The sequence below is a fragment of the Triticum urartu genome, chromosome 3A (genome assembly GCF_056163025.1).
Source record: "Triticum urartu cultivar PI428250 chromosome 3A, HENAU_Tu73, whole genome shotgun sequence".
Taxonomy (NCBI): domain Eukaryota; kingdom Viridiplantae; phylum Streptophyta; class Magnoliopsida; order Poales; family Poaceae; genus Triticum; species Triticum urartu.
In genome coordinates this window covers 28,101,955-28,118,292 of record NC_141875.1, presented here as the reverse complement: position 1 = coordinate 28,118,292, position 16,338 = coordinate 28,101,955, and the positions used below count along the sequence as shown (strand labels likewise).

Genomic DNA, 16,338 nt, shown 5'->3' with positions numbered 1-16,338 from the left:
TATTCATTTTGCCAGGCGATGGTGAATAATTAATAAAGATGGTTGTATGCATCATGACTGACCCTAATTTTTTTCATTTTCATTTTTATTTCCTTCATTTATCCTCTCTATGTACATATTTTACCTAACACTTAACGGAATTGTACAGATGGATATTTCTGATCCAAACCCCAAGAATCCATGCACGAGCCCTGGTGATGTCACGCCATGGCCCAGTGTGGTCCGCGCCTGCCAGAGTCTCACGCCCCCATGGGTTCCTTTTAGTCTGAGTAGCAAGCCCCACTGATTCCTGCAGAACGGCTGGGTTGGTGTCGAGCACAGTACTTGCCCAAGAACTGGCGTGCCTCGGTGGCAAAACTAGATGAGAAACACAATGTTTCATGGATCGCAAATCCGGAAAGCATCCTGCCCAGCCTTCTTGAAATTCCGAGCAGGGCCAGCTTATCTTCATAACTTTCTGATCCCTCCTACTCCTATTGCGCTGTGGACGACATTGACTACCAATTTTTGTTGAACATTTAGAGCAGATAAAGATTTGAGTGCATCGCGGTATGAGTTTTGGGTTTTGGGATAGTGCGTGTGTGAGTTTCCGAGAGACGAGTGGAGAACAAGCGGGGAAAGGGATGCTCTTTAAAGATTGAAGATGTGTGAATTCATTATAGCGGGAAGGACAAAACCCACTTGCATACGTTTGATCAATGACGACGCCGTTCTTGCTGCCTACTGTGCATGAAAATGGCTTCAATTTCTTCATTACTAACGTGAATACTAAACGAATTGTCTGCTCAAAAGGACAAACGCTACCTATATATGTGCATTATAACTTGCACACCGTTCACGATTTCATGAGCTCCATCAATTTACTACGCTAGCAAAGGAAGATAAATCAAGCAGACTACACCTCTAGCAAAGGGAGGGGGGAGGCTAGAGGACCACACCTTTATTTTTAGATGTGGTGATCACAAGCAAACATGCTAATAAGGCAACTGCCCCTCGAATCGATCAAATTTCTGACATTCCTGATTTGAGTTTCCAAGTAGGAGTATTTGACAGGTAGCCAGACAGAAAAAAAACTAAGATTTCGCATACTATCGGAGAGCAATTAAGCAACAATCACTGCTTAATTCCACTGAGATGGAGTACAGTATGTGCACCGGCATCCACCGGCATCACAATCGCCAACGGCACCGGGGCCGACGTTGGTTTGACAGTTGTGTTGACAAGCCTTGGGGTTACACGGCCCACGGATGACAGGGGTCTGCCGGCAGCCTTCAGGGATTAGCGAGCCGCCACCATTAGCCGTCGCCTGGATCATCAGATCTATATGTTCGTACCAGCATATAAAGATTGCAGAGATTTATTATGAGAAAACGACAGTGGAAAGGTCGCCATACAAAATTGATCACAAAACATGCTCCAAACGTACATACCTGAGGATAGCAGCGCAACAAGGGCAAGCGAAAATAGTAGCATCTTGTACAACGACCTCATCCTGGCTTGATGGTGGAGAGAGAGAGAGAGAGAGAGAGAGAGATAGCGTGTTTACTGGGATGTCAAGCCAATCTTTTCAGATATGCCTGGGTTCCTGCTCTGTGATTAGGGTCTTAGATGGCTTTTTATAATGGACACATAGGTGCATGCTACAAGTTTTCGACTTATTTACATAATATTAACGTTTAAACACATTAATTTAATCATGGATCTGTATCCTATAAATGTGTATGTTGATATACACCCAAAACATACAGCTCATATATATAGTAAAAAATATTTATAGTATATTTTTTGCGAGGAATATTTATATAGTATATTTACACCCAAAACCTATAGCTCATCTACTGATGGCATTATTAATTGTGCATTTATTCGTGAATTGATTGCCTTGAAGGAAAAACCAAGGATCTATTTATGGCATATTGACTGGCCGCTAAAAAAGAATATATGCACAGTTAATATAAATCTTTCCAAAGATGTGCAAATTACTTTATTCTGGAAAAATATATAAGGAGGTTGTTTTTTTGGCAAGGTAGTGAGAATCATGATTTTATTGTGATTCTACGATGTTATGATCTAAATCGATTAGATATCCATATTTTCGCGAGGTCACGATCCTACTAGTGAGCCAACGCTTTGCAATTTTACCATAGAGGATCAATCTGATCCCAACTCAAGATCCTGAATATCTTCTTGTAAGCTTCTATACTACCCTCTTGATAAATACATGATTTCTTACGAATATCTTTTATAACTCTGGATACTAATTGGCAAAAATAAATATTATACATATCAAATTTGCCATGACAATATTTGCACACTAAGAAATTCAGTTTAAAAAACATCATTGGTTGCTCATTCACGCCTCGCTTACCTCCGGCCACTGAAATGTGGGCCACCACCATGCGGACAGAGCATACGCCGGCAGAACGTACTATATTTGCACAACCGGGGCAAGTTCACTGATCGGAAAATCAGTATTTTGCAAGTGTTCGTACCAACTACATCGCTGGTGTATTTACTTATTGAGGCAATATCACCGGCAATCATACAACTTGCGCAAGATGTTCAGTTTAGTACTAAAACTTTAAAAATATAGATTTATAGTCATCTAACTTGTTGTTTGGTGCAAATACGGTGCTTTTTACATCCACCCAGCTTGCGTGGCATGCCAACATTGCGTGGCCCACATATTAGTGGGTGAGAGAAAAAAATCAAGAAAGATTTGGTGAAGTTTGGCCATTCGAGGAGCTCAAATGCGTGATGTTCGTGCAAGATTTGGTGAAGTTTGGCCATCCGAGAAGGTCGTGGCAAAAAAGAAAAAAAAATCAAATTTCGGGTATGTGAGAAACATTTGTTCATGCCGATTTTTTTTCTTGTCGCACGCTCCTTGATCGTCCAAACAATTTACACAAACATCACCCACGCACCAACACGTAGCTTTGTTTGGTTGTTTGACAGTACTCCGTCGAGCAAGAGCATCACGATTGGGGGCCGTGGAGTGGTGAAGAGGAGGTCGTGCAAAGGGCAGCCTCTTGTATTCTACCTGTAGGCGCCTAGGCCAGCGGTCCCGGACGGTGTCGTCGACCGCAGCACTCCCCAAGGTTGCTCCCGCACCAACCTCTTGTCTATTCGATGTTCGAAGTTTACTGCTAGCTTTCCTGTACATGTGATCTGGTGGTTTCCAATGGATAGAAGCCAATGTGTTCGACGAAATGCCTAAGCCCATCCGTACATTGTACAATGGCAGATTTGGATACTGTGACTCGTTGAGGTAGCTGTGGCATACTCTGCGAGAGAAACAAGGGTTGGATTTTGATGGCGGAGTGAATAGCAATTTTTGAACGAAATAGCGTTGTGCTCGCATTGGGAGGAGTATGTCAGAGGAAAATAGGGGAAATTTAGGAATTACCTGGCTCGTTTGTTGTTGTTTTGATTAAAATATTCATTATTCTTGGCTGCTTACTTCCTTCCTTGTCGTTAGGCTGTTAGTGGATGATCGGTTGATCTTTCTCCCGAAGTTCTTAGCATGGTTTTCGAGTCGCGACTCATGCGAGTCTCTCTGGGGCAGTGACTCGGAAGAAGTCGAGCCTGCGTTGTGACTAGTCGCGAGTCGACACTAAGCTGAGTGGACCATATTTTTGCGACTCATAGACTAGTCGAGCGACTCGAAATCCATGGTTCTTAGTATATGTTTGAACCCCTAATGCTTATGAGTGCTTTTTCTTCACGCATAGTGTAGCCTTTCATAAGCTTCACGCATATTTACATGTAGCCTTTCATAAGCTTGTCTGGTCCGACGTATGGACTTTGACCACCACGTATGTTTTTTCTTCCTGTGTTTCCATCTAGTTCTACAATGTATTTTTGCCATGTGATGGATGTAGGTATTTTCTTCTTAATTTCCATGCCTAGTGTAGATGTACTTTTCCATGGCTTCCCTGTGGGTTACAGGGTTAGATGATTAACGTTCTCATAATTCGAACTCCCCATTGTGGGCTTCATGTGTTCTTGTGTGTATTTTTCAGATGCAGATTTCTACATTGAGTAATCAGTGATTATCCAAAGTTTTGTCATGGATGTAATCTTATTGTTACATTTAGGGGGCCATGGTTGTTATGCTGACTCCTGATGACAAGTGGGATGGCATGGATGTAGTTTTTAACTGAAATTATAGATGTAGTTCAACCTGTTGAAGGGCATGTATTTTGCTGAATCATAACCATAATGGGCTGTGTTTTCATCTCTAGTCAATGGAGTTTATCATGATTTTCCTTCATGTCCACCATGCAGTTTCAGTGTGTGCCAAAATGTTGTTTTGCAACTTCTAGCATATCTATTTCACATCCTACAAAATTTATAAAACACAGGGATATTTTTAACCATTCCATCAAATAGAACTCACCAAGAAAGCAGAACTGTACAAGTAAGTAACCATTCTGTTTGTGGTCTTGTCAATTGTATCCATCTGTTTACTGGTAGTATCTTATCTCTGCCGTTCGTCAATGTTGGGTAATACTAGGATCGTAACATACAGATCGCCGCTGCAATGCTAACAGTACTAGAGCTTAATTAATCTTAAGAAAATTGTATGGCAAAGAACATTCAGGTGCATGATACCACTACCATGGAATAGAGAAAGCTAATTCATTGACAGTGCAGGTTTGTGAGGTGTCTGGTGCCCGGCCAAGAACTAGCAAACTTTTTTTTTTGTCCAAACAGTGTGTTTGCAGTTTTCTCCATATGCATGCATGTACTAGTGATCTCGATCGGTGAAGCGAGAAAATTAAAGGAGTTTTTATTTTTCATGACAGCAAGAATAATTTTAAGGAAGTGGAATGCCTTGTGTTTGTCTTGTTAAGCTTCGAGCAACAACTATCAACTAGTGGATGTAGTTGAGAGTTCAGAGTTTTAACCTGAACATCATTGATCTTTCTGACTTGAGTTGGATCAAAAATATGCCATAGTTCTCTTCGCCGCAAAAATATCAACAAACCCGCTGTTGCTTAAGCGTATTGCTACTGTTCTCATTTTTTTTCAGACTCTGTTCATATTTTTCGCTCATTAACAGGTACGGGCAACAAGCTGAAAGGCAATCCTGTTTCTTCCTACTCTGGTGGCAAAGCCAATGTTTCTTTTCCATGAAAGTGTTCAAGGCAGCAGACAGTTCGATGTAAGCCCCCCACTCTCTTCAAATCTACGGACCTTTTTCCTGTTCTTTCTCCTTTAACCAGGATGTGTTTTCTTCGTCTAACTACCGATATTGTTTCGGGTGTGCTCATGGGCTGTTAATTAGGACACATAAACAGATTAACCAGGATATCACTCATCATAAGTATGCGTATTTCACTTTCTTTGAGTTCACATGTGTATACTGATCTTTCTCTACAGTAGTGTCATGGAGGCAACATATTTTCTTTCATCTTTGATCTATTTGTTGTTGCTGGATGTATAGCTAGCTCCGTTGTTAGGTATAAAAAGTAGGAAAACTTTGGTTTTCAATCGGATGAACTTTCTCATCGGCGTCGATGTTGTGATGCAGCACTCAGGTGCTGCGCTGTTGTGCGGTCCATCGGTGTCTAACGGCGCTGCAATGCATCGTTCAATTGTTCGACGCTCTGAAGCAGCGGTCGTCGTCAACTGTTGGTGCTACAACGCATCCTCGTCGGTGCTGCTATGCAACCCAGCGGTAGTTGCCAGTGCTGCGATGCAGCGTCGACGGTCGTCAGCGGTTGTCTGTGCTGCAACTCAGCCTTCCACGGTGCTGCCATGCAACACTCGATAGACTGTCAGCGGCCGGCAGTCAACAATGTTCTACATGCAATCAGTGCTGCAGAGGGGCGACGTGGTTCTTCTAGTACGGAGTCTGGGGCGTGGTGCTTCTCGCATGGGGCTGCGTTGATGCGGCGCCCAGTTTTGCGTTGACTGGATCGAACCGCTACGCTGGAAAGGATCCCACAAGTCTGGGGTGGGCTCGTGGGGTTGCTTGTTTGGCAAGTCACGGTAGGTTTTGTTCGATTTTGAGTCCAAACAAGCGCATAGTCGTCTCTTCTTCTTTGTACATATAAATAAACCGACGAGAACACGAAATCGCTGCTAGGTCAAGAAAGTCTCCGCTCTGTTTTTCCCCAACTACGGGAGAGAGTTTTGCACCGCGCGCCATGACGGACGACGGCATGGATCCCACCCAGTACTACCACAACAGGCTCGGCGCGCTCGCCGCGCAGAAGGCCGCCGGCGTCAACCCCTACCCGCACGCCTTCCAGCCCACCGTCTCCGTCGCCGACTACGTCCACAGGTACAGGGGTCTGGCCGACGGGGAGAAGCTGGTTGACGTCACCGAGTCCCTGGCCGGGAGGATCATGAGCAAGAGGACGTCGTCCTCCAGCCTCCTCTTCTACGACCTCCACCGCGGCGGCGCCAAGGTCCAGGTCATGGCAGACTCCGGGACCTCGGAGCTGGAGACTCCCGAGGAATTCTCCGCTTTCCACTCTGGCGTGAAGCTTGGCGACGTGGTCGACGTGCGTGGGTTCCCTGGTAAAAGCAACCGAGGCGAGCTCAGCATATTCCCTGCACAGTTCGTCGTGCTCTCGCCCTGCCTACACATGCTGCCGCGGCAGCCGAATAGGCACCGGCGCGCGCCGCCGCTGCCGTGGGCGCCCGGCATGCCCAGGAACATGGAGAGCTACGCCCTCAAGGACCAGGAGACACGGTACCGCCGGCGGTACCTCGATCTCATGGTGAACCCTGAGGTGAGGTCCGTCTTCACGGCGCGAGCCAGAGTCGTCTCCTTCATCCGCAGCTTCCTTGACAAGCGTGGGTTTCTGGAGGTGGACACCCCGATGATGAACGTGGTTGCCGGTGGCGCCGCCGCGAGGCTGTTCGTCACGCACCACAACGACCTGAACATGAAGTTGTACATGCGCATCGCGCCGGAGCTCTACCTGAAGCAGCTCGTCGTCGGCGGACTGGACGGCGTGTACGAGATCGGGAGGCCTTCAGGAACGAAGGCATCGACACGACGCACAACCCCGAGTTCACGACATGCGAGTTCTACATGGCCTATGCGGATTACAACGACCTGATGGAGCTCACGGAGGAGATGCTGGGCGGCATGGTGAAGGAGCTCACGGGCGGCTACAAGGTGCAGTACCACGCCAACGGCGCCGACAAGCCGCCTATCGAGATCGATTTCACGCCTCCGTTCGCGCGAATCGACGTGATCAAGGGACTTGAGGACATGGCCGGTCTCAACATACCGGAGGAGGATCTGTCGACCCACGATGCCAACGACAACGAGTACTTGATGGAGGCTTGTGCCAGGTACGACATTACCTGCCCGCTTCCACACACGACGGCACGGCTGCTGGACAAGCTTGTCTGGCACTTCCTGGAGGAGACATGCGTGAACCCGACGTTCATCATCAACCATCCGGTGATCATGAGCCCACTCGCGAAGTCACACAGGGACGAAGCCCGGTCTGGACTGACTGAAAGGTTTGAGCTGTTCATCAACAAGCATGAGGTGTGCAACGCCTACAGGGAGCTGAATGACCCCGACCAAATCAGCAGTCCCAACTCGAGCTACATCATTTTGGAGATCCATGTGCCAGACAGTTTGCTCATTCGGAGCACACCAGCAACCATGAGAGGCCAGCACATGCGCTACCTCGCTAGTGAGTTTGGGAGAAAAGAGAACTTTGTGGTGTATAAACCCAAGACTCAACTAGAATTTTGCTTCAGGAAACAACATGCCTAGTGGTCCCCGATTGGCAGAAGGAGATTAAATTGCTTGCTGGAGAGACAGGCAATCTGTTTCGAATATGGCATGCCTCATACCTTGTTGCTCCGCCACTTTAATGGCCTGGAGAATGGCCTCAGGTTCAGGTTGCAACTCGAGGCCTGGTTACCTAACCCGCCCGCCGCCACCAGAATGACATTGCCATCAGCATCGCGAGCAATAACACCCCCATCCTCCCTTGCCAGTGGTGCGTGGTAAGAAGCATCAAGATTTAGTTTAATGAAATCTATGGGCGGAGGAGACCGCCATTGCACTATGGCAGGTCAGAGAAGTCGGGCTTCTAGTAGTGTGGATTCGTTGCAGCCCACATACCCGCGTCTTGTGTGTTTGCCATTGCCACGTCGTCGATGCATAATTACATAGCATGCATCATAGTGTGCTAGCAAATATTGTAGACCTAGGTCGCCACGAGGTTGGCAAATTTTGCCACCACTTAAACAGGAGCATGATTGCAACACATGATGCGAGCAAGAAAGATTACTTCATAACCGGTGGGCAGAAATCGCTGCTGATATTTGCCCCTACCAAAGTTTCCGGATCAATCACATATATGCATGAGCCTCAAATCATTAAATTTAGATACAAACCCTACGAAACAATGCACTGGGCAAATAGAAAACATGAATGTTGGATGAGCTATGTAATCTTGTTTCTGACCGAGATGGTCTTGTCCTGCGAACATTTTGGTAGTCATGACTTACATGTACTTTACATTTAATAAAATGGTTGTGTTCATCGTATGATGCAGAGGTCGTGTTATTCATTTTGAAAAAGATGCCCACCTAAATAAAGATATCATAGGAAAATTGTGCCATCAACCCTTGACATCAAGGATGTCCTCCTGGCCATGAATCCTCAAGACTAGTTGGCTGTTTGCAACGCTAAAATCCTTGTCCGATGAGATAAAAAAATGGAGCGCAAGTTATTCATTTCCCTTCCATTTCACAAAATAGTTATTTAACTCGGGAAAATACCCCGGTGAACCTGGTGGTAGATGAACCCTATAAAAAATATCAGCGATTTTTTTAGCAACTCAGAAAAAAGTCAAAAATCATTGAAATTATTTTCGAACAAAGTTGACATATTGTTCCGCTCATGAAATAATTGACGACAAAAATCTGAGCCAACAAACAAAATTTCCCTGACAATATAGAGTGAATAGTAAACCTAGTATGTTGCTGATTTCGATTTGTCCTGGACAATACCTCGAAAGTCATTTCGCCCCCAATTTTTTGCGAGTAGGACAAGTTTGTTGCCGATAAATTTCATGATTTTTCGACCATTTTTTAAATTACCTTTTTTATAAAAAAAAATGGGTTCATATGCCCACTCGTTCCAAACGTTCCCCTCCGTTCATATGCCCACTAGTAGTATCTTATTTTATCATACAGTAATCCCCCTTTTCAATATGGTGTTCTATTTCATTGGTTGCATATGATTAACTCCTTTGTGATCATGCTGCTGTCATGGAACACTTAAAACTTGTTGATTGTAAATTTTGTAAGATGGCAAACATTTTGAACACTTGATGATGTGTACCGGGAAAACTGTATGGAGTCAAATTATGTGCATGGTGAAACATCAGAAACTTGTACCTGATTGTTGTCATGTGCAACTTGTTCTTCCAAGAATTGCATGGAATCTGTTTTGCACCAGCTTGGCAGCGTATAGAAGTTACAGTCTTAACTCTGTTTCAATGTTACTTTGTCTTCCAACATCTGTTGGCTAGTGAAGTTGAGATTCTACCTTTTCGGTAAAAGTAGGTTATTATGTGTAATGTCTTACTGATTGTACACCACCGTACAATATGGTTTTAGATCTCCTTTTCTGATGCCATTGTGGTTACAACCAATATTTAGTCACATTAGCACCACTTATGCAATAACATAGATAATAAAAGATGTCGAAGTTTTTTAGGTTACATCACAACACCACCGGAATCGCACCGCCGTCGGCATAGCCTTGATTGGCCGTCGGGACAGGCCTATGCCGATGGCCCCCGTTGGCATAGAGCCGTCGGCAAAATATCCGTCGGCATAGCCCGGGAGGCCGTCGGCATAGGCCCTATCCCGACGGTGTCCGTACATGGTGGAGGCAGTGAGAGAGGTCGCATCCGCCCTGAGCCATCTTCAATGCGGAGCGGCGTGCTCTACAGTGGCATGAATGCGGGCAGCTGGCGCAGGGCGGGAGCACGCGCGGAAGTGGAAGTGGTTTTGGTGGGCTAGGGCGGTCAGAAAGGGGCTTGGGATCGGCCCGGACTCCCGCAAACCTCCCCCACTTTTTTCTCCATTTTGTGGGAGAAATCGCGTCCGGACCGCCCCGCAGACCGATACAGACCCGCGCCGGATGGCTTCCGCGGTACCTACAGCGCGGTTCGGACGGTTCCGAGAGGTTTACTGGTCAGCCTTGAAGATGCCCTAAGATGGCAACAGCCCCTCAAGTCGATGAAATGTCTGACATTCCTGTTTTGAGTTTCCATGTATTTAACAGGTAGCCATACAAAAAAACTAAGTTTTCACTTATTATGGATAGGGAAAAAATTAAGCAACAAGCACTGCTTAATTCCGCTGAGATGCAGTACAGTGTTTGCACTCGCATCCACGAGCATCTCAATCGCCAACTGCACCAGTGCCAACGTTGGTTTGGCAATTGCGGAGACAAGCCTTGGGGTTACACGGCCTAGGGATGACAGGGTTCTGGCCAGGAATGACAGGGGTCTGCTGGCATGATGCGAGGAAGACCGATCATGCAGGACATTGCCATGATGCGAAAAGAGCATGAGGACAGCCACCATTATTTTCACGACAGCAGTCCCCCAACGCCGCCCCGATCGAGTCCGCCGCCGCCTGCCAGCCAACATTCATGACTTGTAGCCTGCCGACTAGAGTCCCATGCTGCATCAGCCGCCCCGATCGAGTCCGGCGCCGCCTGCCAGCCAACATTCATGACTTGTAGCCTGCCGACTAGAGTCCCATGCCGCATCAGCTGACGAGGCACGTGGCTGACCACAGCTTTGGGTCGAGTTCCACCAACCAACCCAGATCAGATCTGAGGGATCGACAGCTGAAGCTATTGCTGCAAGCCGGGGCACACCACTAGGCGGAGCACCCCACCACACCCGACACCGAGCAGCGCCGCGGCCGCCAAATCGGAGACTCGGCACCACTAGATCGGAGACACGCCACCGCTAGGGAGGGAGAGGAGTCGCGCCCATGGAAGGCCCCGCCGCCAGCACTACCCGGGCTTCACCCGATGGAGACCCTTGGCGGCAGCGAGGCAGAGGTGCTGGAGGAGAGGGCCAAGGGCTGGCGGTGCTAGGGTTCCCCCGAGCTGCCACTATGAGCGACGTGGGGATCTACTCTTGTCGGCTAAACTACATGTGTAAAGAAACTAGCATCACTCATAGTAAGACGGGATTGCAGAAGTTGACGGCGGCAGATCCTAGAGCGTGCACAGACTGGCCGGGCTTTAGGCCATCGGATTAGATAGTGTCTGTTATGCGTACAAAGCACATCTATATACCTGTAGGTGTGGTGACTTTGTTGGCCTAGAAGGTGGCTTGGGTTGATCCTTGTATTCATTTTGCCAGGCGATGGTGAATAATTAATAAAGATGGTTGTATGCATCATGACTGACCCTAATTTTTTTTATTTTCATTTTTATTTCCTTCATTTATCCTCTCTATGTACATATTTTACCTAACACTTAACGGAATTGTACAGATGGATATTTCTGATCCAAACCCCAAGAATCCATGCACGAGCCCTGGTGATGTCACGCCATGGCCCAGTGTGGTCCGCGCCTGCCAGAGTCTCACGCCCCCATGGGTTCCTTTTAGTCTGAGTAGCAAGCCCCACTGATTCCTGCAGAACGGCTGGGTTGGTGTCGAGCACAGTACTTGCCCAAGAACTGGCGTGCCTCGGTGGCAAAACTAGATGAGAAACACAATGTTTCATGGATCGCAAATCCGGAAAGCATCCTGCCCAGCCTTCTTGAAATTCCGAGCAGGGCCAGCTTATCTTCATAACTTTCTGATCCCTCCTACTCCTATTGCGCTGTGGACGACATTGACTACCAATTTTTGTTGAACATTTAGAGCAGATAAAGATTTGAGTGCATCGCGGTATGAGTTTTGGGTTTTGGGATAGTGCGTGTGTGAGTTTCCGAGAGACGAGTGGAGAACAAGCGGGGAAAGGGATGCTCTTTAAAGATTGAAGATGTGTGAATTCATTATAGCGGGAAGGACAAAACCCACTTGCATACGTTTGATCAATGACGACGCCGTTCTTGCTGCCTACTGTGCATGAAAATGGCTTCAATTTCTTCATTACTAACGTGAATACTAAACGAATTGTCTGCTCGAAAGGACAAACGCTACCTATATATGTGCATTATAACTTGCACACCGTTCACGATTTCATGAGCTCCATCAATTTACTACGCTAGCAAAGGAAGATAAATCAAGCAGACTACACCTCTAGCAAAGGGAGGGGGGAGGCTAGAGGACCACACCTTTATTTTTAGATGTGGTGATCACAAGCAAACATGCTAATAAGGCAACTGCCCCTCGAATCGATCAAATTTCTGACATTCCTGATTTGAGTTTCCAAGTAGGAGTATTTGACAGGTAGCCAGACAGAAAAAAAACTAAGATTTCGCATACTATCGGAGAGCAATTAAGCAACAATCACTGCTTAATTCCACTGAGATGGAGTACAGTATGTGCACCGGCATCCACCGGCATCACAATCGCCAACGGCACCGGGGCCGACGTTGGTTTGATAGTTGTGTTGACAAGCCTTGGGGTTACACGGCCCACGGATGACAGGGGTCTGCCGGCAGCCTTCAGGGATTAGCGAGCCGCCACCATTAGCCGTCGCCTGGATCATCAGATCTATATGTTCGTACCAGCATATAAAGATTGCAGAGATTTATTATGAGAAAACGACAGTGGAAAGGTCGCCATACAAAATTGATCACAAAACATGCTCCAAACGTACATACCTGAGGATAGCAGCGCAACAAGGGCAAGCGAAAATAGTAGCATCTTGTACAACGACCTCATCCTGGCTTGATGGTGGAGAGAGAGAGAGAGAGAGAGAGAGAGAGAGAGATAGCGTGTTTACTGGGATGTCAAGCCAATCTTTTCAGATATGCCTGGGTTCCTGCTCTGTGATTAGGGTCTTAGATGGCTTTTTATAATGGACACATAGGTGCATGCTACAAGTTTTCGACTTATTTACATAATATTAACGTTTAAACACATTAATTTAATCATGGATCTGTATCCTATAAATGTGTATGTTGATATACACCCAAAACATACAGCTCATATATATAGTAAAAAATATTTATAGTATATTTTTTGCGAGGAATATTTATATAGTATATTTACACCCAAAACCTATAGCTCATCTACTGATGGCATTATTAATTGTGCATTTATTCGTGAATTGATTGCCTTGAAGGAAAAACCAAGGATCTATTTATGGCATATTGACTGGCCGCTAAAAAAGAATATATGCACAGTTAATATAAATCTTTCCAAAGATGTGCAAATTACTTTATTCTGGAAAAATATATAAGGAGGTTGTTTTTTTGGCAAGGTAGTGAGAATCATGATTTTATTGTGATTCTACGATGTTATGATCTAAATCGATTAGATATCCATATTTTCGCGAGGTCACGATCCTACTAGTGAGCCAACGCTTTGCAATTTTACCATAGAGGATCAATCTGATCCCAACTCAAGATCCTGAATATCTTCTTGTAAGCTTCTATACTACCCTCTTGATAAATACATGATTTCTTACGAATATCTTTTATAACTCTGGATACTAATTGGCAAAAATAAATATTATACATATCAAATTTGCCATGACAATATTTGCACACTAAGAAATTCAGTTTAAAAAACATCATTGGTTGCTCATTCACGCCTCGCTTACCTCCGGCCACTGAAATGTGGGCCACCACCATGCGGACAGAGCATACGCCGGCAGAACGTACTATATTTGCACAACCGGGGCAAGTTCACTGATCGGAAAATCAGTATTTTGCAAGTGTTCGTACCAACTACATCGCTGGTGTATTTACTTATTGAGGCAATATCACCGGCAATCATACAACTTGCGCAAGATGTTCAGTTTAGTACTAAAACTTTAAAAATATAGATTTATAGTCATCTAACTTGTTGTTTGGTGCAAATACGGTGCTTTTTACATCCACCCAGCTTGCGTGGCATGCCAACATTGCGTGGCCCACATATTAGTGGGTGAGAGAAAAAAATCAAGAAAGATTTGGTGAAGTTTGGCCATTCGAGGAGCTCAAATGCGTGATGTTCGTGCAAGATTTGGTGAAGTTTGGCCATCCGAGAAGGTCGTGGCAAAAAAGAAAAAAAAATCAAATTTCGGGTATGTGAGAAACATTTGTTCATGCCGATTTTTTTTCTTGTCGCACGCTCCTTGATCGTCCAAACAATTTACACAAACATCACCCACGCACCAACACGTAGCTTTGTTTGGTTGTTTGACAGTACTCCGTCGAGCAAGAGCATCACGATTGGGGGCCGTGGAGTGGTGAAGAGGAGGTCGTGCAAAGGGCAGCCTCTTGTATTCTACCTGTAGGCGCCTAGGCCAGCGGTCCCGGACGGTGTCGTCGACCGCAGCACTCCCCAAGGTTGCTCCCGCACCAACCTCTTGTCTATTCGATGTTCGAAGTTTACTGCTAGCTTTCCTGTACATGTGATCTGGTGGTTTCCAATGGATAGAAGCCAATGTGTTCGACGAAATGCCTAAGCCCATCCGTACATTGTACAATGGCAGATTTGGATACTGTGACTCGTTGAGGTAGCTGTGGCATACTCTGCGAGAGAAACAAGGGTTGGATTTTGATGGCGGAGTGAATAGCAATTTTTGAACGAAATAGCGTTGTGCTCGCATTGGGAGGAGTATGTCAGAGGAAAATAGGGGAAATTTAGGAATTACCTGGCTCGTTTGTTGTTGTTTTGATTAAAATATTCATTATTCTTGGCTGCTTACTTCCTTCCTTGTCGTTAGGCTGTTAGTGGATGATCGGTTGATCTTTCTCCCGAAGTTCTTAGCATGGTTTTCGAGTCGCGACTCATGCGAGTCTCTCTGGGGCAGTGACTCGGAAGAAGTCGAGCCTGCGTTGTGACTAGTCGCGAGTCGACACTAAGCTGAGTCGACCATATTTTTGCGACTCATAGACTAGTCGAGCGACTCGAAATCCATGGTTCTTAGTATATGTTTGAACCCCTAATGCTTATGAGTGCTTTTTCTTCACGCATAGTGTAGCCTTTCATAAGCTTCACGCATATTTACATGTAGCCTTTCATAAGCTTGTCTGGTCCGACGTATGGACTTTGACCACCACGTATGTTTTTTCTTCCTGTGTTTCCATCTAGTTCTACAATGTATTTTTGCCATGTGATGGATGTAGGTATTTTCTTCTTAATTTCCATGCCTAGTGTAGATGTACTTTTCCATGGCTTCCCTGTGGGTTACAGGGTTAGATGATTAACGTTCTCATAATTCGAACTCCCCATTGTGGGCTTCATGTGTTCTTGTGTGTATTTTTCAGATGCAGATTTCTACATTGAGTAATCAGTGATTATCCAAAGTTTTGTCATGGATGTATTCCTATTGTTACATTTAGGGGGCCATGGTTGTTATGCTGACTCCTGATGACAAGTGGGATGGCATGGATGTAGTTTTTAACTGAAATTATAGATGTAGTTCAACCTGTTGAAGGGCATGTATTTTGCTGAATCATAACCATAATGGGCTGTGTTTTCATCTCTAGTCAATGGAGTTTATCATGATTTTCCTTCATGTCCACCATGCAGTTTCAGTGTGTGCCAAAATGTTGTTTTGCAACTTCTAGCATATCTATTTCACATCCTACAAAATTTATAAAACACAGGGATATTTTTAACCATTCCATCAAATAGAACTCACCAAGAAAGCAGAACTGTACAAGTAAGTAACCATTCTGTTTGTGGTCTTGTCAATTGTATCCATCTGTTTACTGGTAGTATCTTATCTCTGCCGTTCGTCAATGTTGGGTAATACTAGGATCGTAACATACAGATCGCCGCTGCAATGCTAACAGTACTAGAGCTTAATTAATCTTAAGAAAATTGTATGGCAAAGAACATTCAGGTGCATGATACCACTACCATGGAATAGAGAAAGCTAATTCATTGACAGTGCAGGTTTGTGAGGTGTCTGGTGCCCGGCCAAGAACTAGCAAACTTTTTTTTTGTCCAAACAGTGTGTTTGCAGTTTTCTCCATATGCATGCATGTACTAGTGATCTCGATCGGTGAAGCGAGAAAATTAAAGGAGTTTTTATTTTTCATGACAGCAAGAATAATTTTAAGGAAGTGGAATGCCTTGTGTTTGTCTTGTTAAGCTTCGAGCAACAACTATCAACTAGTGGATGTAGTTGAGAGTTCAGAGTTTTAACCTGAACATCATTGATCTTTCTGACTTGAGTTGGATAAAAAATATGCCATAGTTC

General features: G+C 45.3%; 2 long non-coding RNA genes and 1 pseudogene across 2 annotated transcripts; 1 reads left to right on the top strand and 2 right to left on the bottom strand.

The window, feature by feature from the left end:
- Window positions 1-975: 975 nt before the first annotated feature.
- LOC147978143 (uncharacterized) lies at window positions 976-1,960 on the bottom strand. The gene is made up of 2 exons (XR_015599541.1): window positions 1,431-1,960; window positions 976-1,320 (listed from the first exon to the last, which is right to left on the bottom strand). It is a non-coding gene; the product is annotated as an uncharacterized LOC147978143 (long non-coding RNA).
- Window positions 1,961-6,155: 4,195 nt separating this feature from the next.
- Window positions 6,156-7,753, top strand: LOC147978142 (lysine--tRNA ligase pseudogene; annotated as a pseudogene).
- Window positions 7,754-12,344: 4,591 nt separating this feature from the next.
- On the bottom strand, window positions 12,345-13,335 carry LOC147978141 (uncharacterized). Its single transcript, XR_015599540.1, has 2 exons — window positions 12,800-13,335; window positions 12,345-12,689 (listed from the first exon to the last, which is right to left on the bottom strand). It is a non-coding gene; the product is annotated as an uncharacterized LOC147978141 (long non-coding RNA).
- Between the last annotated feature and the right edge of the window lie 3,003 nt (window positions 13,336-16,338).